Source organism: Accipiter gentilis, chromosome 19 (genome assembly GCF_929443795.1).
Source record: "Accipiter gentilis chromosome 19, bAccGen1.1, whole genome shotgun sequence".
In the NCBI taxonomy this organism is placed as follows: Eukaryota; Metazoa; Chordata; class Aves; order Accipitriformes; family Accipitridae; genus Astur; species Astur gentilis.
The window spans coordinates 1362377-1368006 of record NC_064898.1 but is presented as its reverse complement, the minus strand read 5'-3'; positions in this window follow the sequence as shown (position 1 = coordinate 1368006).

The following is a 5630-nucleotide window of genomic DNA, read 5'->3' as shown; positions in this document are numbered from 1 at the left end:
TCTGCAGAATGAACCGGAGCTGTCTTCTATGTTTGGCTGCTTATACTTCATAGTAGTGATCTCTGAGTACTTTATATAGATTAAAACTGATTAAAGCTGTGTTATTACTCATTTAAGAGTTACCTGGCTTTGTGATAATGCTGCAGTGTCACTGAAGCCAGTTAGGGATATTAAGTCAACTGCTAGAGTTGTCACAGAAAACATACTGTGCATCAGGACATGCCTGAGAGTAAAAAGAGAGAATTTCTACTGGTTTTTCCAATCCATATCTGAAACTTGAGTTAAAAAAAAGGCTTGTGAGGATTTTGCACTGCTGTTGGTTTGGGTTGTGATCAGAAATGGTAACAGTGAAGAAAACTTGTGTAAACCGCTGAATGTTTTTCAGTAACTTGTTTTTTTTGTGTGTGTTTTTCGAAGAGAACTCTTTGATATTAAGTAGCCCATTGAAAACGTCTCTTATGAAGTGTTAGTAAAGTGGTCAGAAAGGTAAGTTTTTTGTGCAGAGATATCAAAATATTTTTAAAACTTGAAATCTATCTTTATGAAAGCACTAACTATGCAGGCATTGATGTTGGTAAGAATGTTGCAGAATTACCATGTAGATTTTCTCTATTTGTTTTTATTTCCTCTGCAAAGTCTGTGAGATTACTTTGTTTTGATGGGTCTTTAGAGGGCTGGGTCATGCAGGACAGTGAGTAATCTAGAAGACTTACGTCTCCATGGGTCACCCCTGCAAATGCAAGGGTAGGAAGAGATAGTAAAGTTTAAGATTCCACTGAAATACAAATGAGGAGACCTTCTGTATCTCTGCAGGTCTATAAAGAGAAGAGTGAGGACAAGTTAGGCAGAGCACTGGTCTGCATGACAGGCTTTGCAATCATTGTCTACACATGCTCAGAAGAACTTGGTTCTCTACACAGTCTCTGCAATTAAGTAGAACTGCATCAAATGTGAATCAATCAGCCTTTCTCCTAGTAGGAACTACCGGGAAATGTTCCAGCTGAGCTTCCCATTCTGTGTTGTGGCACTCCATAAAATCAAGTGCAGGCTCTGGAATACATCAAGAGACAGAGCCAGGACTTTCTTGCTGGAGCTCTGTAATTAAAGGTCTCATTTTAGGAAGGCAACAAGACCTCAGGTCTTGTCTAGGCTTAAAAAAGGAGGAATTTCAATTCACATTTCCTACCTTAGAAAAGTGTCCTAGCCTCCAGGTGACAGGTCATTCTTTAAGCTTGTAGTGAGTTCACAGCTGTCGAAAGGGGAAGTCCTCCTTTTGCTGCTGCACCCTGTGCCTGCTGGACCACTCAGTGAGACATTTTAAATCACTAAAATGGCAGAAAACTCTCTCAGAAGAAAAGAAAGGAAAAAAACCCGAACAAGTGGAAGATGGTGTCCTGCCATTCTAGCGAGCTGAACTGGCTTGAGAGAGACTCCAAGCAGCCCCAGAGCAGGTGCAGGGGGAGCAGGAACTCTCCTCTTCACAGCTTTGTGCAATTAAACCAGCACAGCTGCTTCTGACGTTACCTAAGAGAATCTTCCACTGATCCTGGGATCGCTCTGCAACAGTTGAGATATGTTGGGTGTGAAGGAACACACAGGAGAGTAGAGCTCTCAAGAAATATACCACCTGATACCCTAAGTAAGTATAGTAAATATATAGTAAACAGACAGTAAATATCCCAAAGAGAAGGGCTGGAACCCAGGTCTTCCTCACCCTCAGGTGGGTGATATGCTAAATGAGGCGGTTAAGTTTCACTGCTGGGCTTTATGCACACCAGTGCCCAGTGCAACAGCTTAAATAGAAAGTAGTTAGAGAACACTCCATGGGACGTACAGGTTTGATCTCCTTCCAGTGTGGGAATCTACTCTTGGTCTCCCATTTCTCAGATACAGATTTGAATCGGCAGACTAGTAAGCAGGCTCTTGCGCTGCTAAGGGAAAGCTTAGACCTGTTTTCTGAAAGGCTTCTACTTCTTCCTACCCTAAGAAAAGGGTTCTTGGCTGTGCAATGAGCAGAGATCTTCCCACGTGCTGAACAGGCTGATGTTAGACAACTCTGACTGAAGCCAGCAGGCTGGCCTGGGATGTGTAGTGTTTCACGCAGGTAAAAGGTGCCTCACTCGGGATTCTGGATTCCAATAACCTTAAACGTAGGCACCCGGGAACCTGATACTTAACTTCTTAAGTCACATATTGGGTCTGGTCCAAAACCTCTGTCACCTGATGTGATCTTCATGGGAAAATCAAGATACATGATTCCAAAATTCCCATTGGTTCAGACAGCTACACAGAAAAATAATGGTAATAAATTAAATAAAGTTGGAAATCAGATTAACTGAGTAACTACTAAGTATCTACAAATTTATGGATTTAACAAGAACAGCTAACTCTTCCTTTTAAGGTAAAGCTTGGGAAAGATCAGGATGTGAATGACTGTTAGGATATGTATTTCATACAAACACTGGGCATCTCTCATCTCTGACAGATACAGATTTCTATTAGATATGTTAACTTTTAAAGGATCTGATTTCTGGCAATTCTAAATGAGTTGTGTTTCCCATCACTCTGCCTCTGACATTTCTATAAACCTCTTAGGTTAGTATAAAATGTTTTCATGTCAGATACTGCTGCTTGTGTAATTAATACTGTAATTTGGGGTCTCTGCCATGTGGTTATCTCTTATTTAAATAATTCATAGCCATTGTGTAGCTGCTTTTCAAAATACCTGATCATCCTTCATATTTGCTTAATAGTTTTCAGTGCATACTTGTCATTGCGCTTCCTTTTCTCTGCATTCAGTAAATATTTGGATTAAGTTAATGTTGACCTACTTATTGATACAGGGCTCAAGGCACAAGTGGACTTAAGATCTCAAACCCCAAACTGAAATTTGACAGTGTTCAAAATCTTTGCTCTGCTGTGGCCTGACCTGAAGACATGTAAAAGCCATGGACTTTAAAAACTTCAAGAGTTTCTTAGGTGTACTAAATTTCACTAGGGACAGGCTCTTAAGCACTTTAGTTTTGACAGTGAAAGCCACTTTTTGCTAATCTGTTATTTGCTTCTTGTTGGGATCCACAAAGCAGGTGCACCTTCACTTCAAGAGTGTGATGTTTACATGTACCCGACCAAAAAGCATTTAGAGGAACGCTGATAACTGACTGTGAGCAAAAACCTAAAATCAAGCCTAAGTCTAACCTTCTGTTAGAGCATGTGCCTGGTAGAGTTCTGGTCTCCTGTGACAGCCTGTGTGTCTTGTATTTCATAATCTGCAAATACAAGGAGTTGAGTATGCTACCCAGAAGACTTCTGATCACTACATGAGTGACAGAAGGCAAAGCCAACCATCCTTCTCAGCTAAAGTAAGTCTCCTTTGCTGCCTCTGCTTCAGAGAAAGCTTGAAGCAGTTCATTCAACAAGTGCAGGTAACTGTTCCAGATCTGAGATCATTCCACACAAAGAAAAACAGTTCTCAGAAAAACAACCGATAATGCTTCAACCCAGAACACACTATGGCAGACTTGGAACTCAATTTTTTTAACTCTCATCTGCTGAAAGATAGGGATAGTGCCATATCTACATCACTGAACTGTCCAAATATCCCTTTGAAGTGTTTGCAGAAGGGTTTGGGAATTCTTTCACCACTCCTTAAGATGTGGGCTTGGATGTGGGTTTAAACAATAGACAAACTGAATCTGTACCTCTAACACCCTCTTTGAATGTGTTGACCATTTGGGTAAGAAGGAGAAGAACCATATGCCTGTCTTATTTTAACTTTATCTGATAAAGGAGAATATAGTGCCTCTCTTTAATCCTGTCCTTTAATACTCTATCCAAACTTCCATTTTCTAAACAGAAGGCCAATCAACCAAGTTGCCTTTGCCATACAACTCACCGTTTCCTGAATCAGTTCCATGCACTAAAAATGTCTTTTAGGAAAAGTAGTCCTTACATAAGCAGGTATCTCCTCTCATAGAACATACAGTGTGGAAACAAGTCAGAAAAGCTACCTCTGTTTCCTATGTTCTTCATACCTGGCTTTCCAACTCTGAAAAGTGAGCTTTCATTGAAACTTGGTTTGTACCATCACCCATCTCTTTATGAAAGATTCCATTGCTCCTTCATGTGGTTCAGAATCAGAGCCTGTATATCTACTGCAGATTTCAGTGACCAGGTCTGGAAGAGTAACTGATACTGGTAGCCAGTTATTCTCTTTATGGACCTTCACAGAAAGAAGATCAGATATGATTTGCCAAAGGATTTTGTAGAGGTTAAATAATAACTGAGAAACACTGAAAAAGAGCTCCTGGGTTTCAGCCCAGACTCTTAATATCACTAGATCCTCAGTCCTGACTTATTTTAGACAATTTCTGTCCTAACCCTATTCTTGTGGAGGACTTGCCTTACTGAGCCCCTTCAGCTTCCCCTTCCCTCATTAACACCACTTCCATTTTTCCATCATTAACTGATCTGTCTCCTTCCCCATGCCCTTGTTCCAGTCTCTTTGCCGAGTCCATCGTTCCATCCTCATTCCTCATGCAGTCTCAGTGCTTCCCATCTTCCATTTCACTCTCTGGCTTTCAATCTCAGCCCCAGATCAGTCTCCTTTTCTGTTTCTCCCCATTCTCCTTCTGTCCCAGTTTACTCCTTTTGTTTTTTTCATCCCAGTTCGGCCATTATCCCCACTGCAACAGAATGTGTCAGGCTATACGTATACAAGTAAACTGTACTGTGCCGTGTGTCCCACAGCTGCCTATCCCTGCTCTCAAAACATTTTCAGGCATAGTGTGGCAGTCAGTGCAGGCCACGGACTATCTCCAACAGACAGCTTAGATGTAGCCAGTCTGCTTTGAAAGGCATCTGAGAAGGCAGGTGTAGGCATATGGATGTGACCGGTGTCATGTCTATCAGCCTCAGAGCCAGAGAGCAGAATCTGGGCTATGAAGACATGTAGTGACCTTCATCCATGGCTCAAATCCACTGAAAGCATAAGAAAATTCCCTGCCACCAAGCTCTAGCACCCAACCCCACAAAAATCAAAGATGGTAAATCTAGCCTTACCTCTGCATCTCTGAGGTGGAAGATATCAAGTATTTTGCTGGACTGACATATGCACAGTTGCTAAAGGAGATTGCTTAATAAGGAGAAAGTTACTGGAGAGTTTATCTGCTAAGTTTTGAAAAAAAATTTATAGACAATGCACAAATTAATAAAAAAAAATAAATCATAAATTTAGCACCCCCCTTCCAAGCTTTGGCATCCAATCCAAAAGCAGAATTTTTTAAAGAAGGTGTCACCAGAAGTTTACTTATTCTGTAAATAATGCATGACCTAAGCCTCATCATTTGAAAAAAGTGAACTATTTTGTTTAAAATTTCAAATAAGCTCAATTTTAAGGTAAGACATAAGGAGAATTTTAGGAATCCGCTTTTGAGAACTGGTTGGCAACTTTAATGAATTATAGGCAGAGCTATCATTATTTGGGTTTGATGAGGGAAATTCACTTTACAAAAACTGAGAAGCTGGTATTTTATTCTAGCAATGGCAATGAGGAGTCATGTGATTGATTCTGCACAAGTGAGAGAGATGTGTGTGGACTAGGCAAGAGAATAAAGCCTGTGAAATCAAAC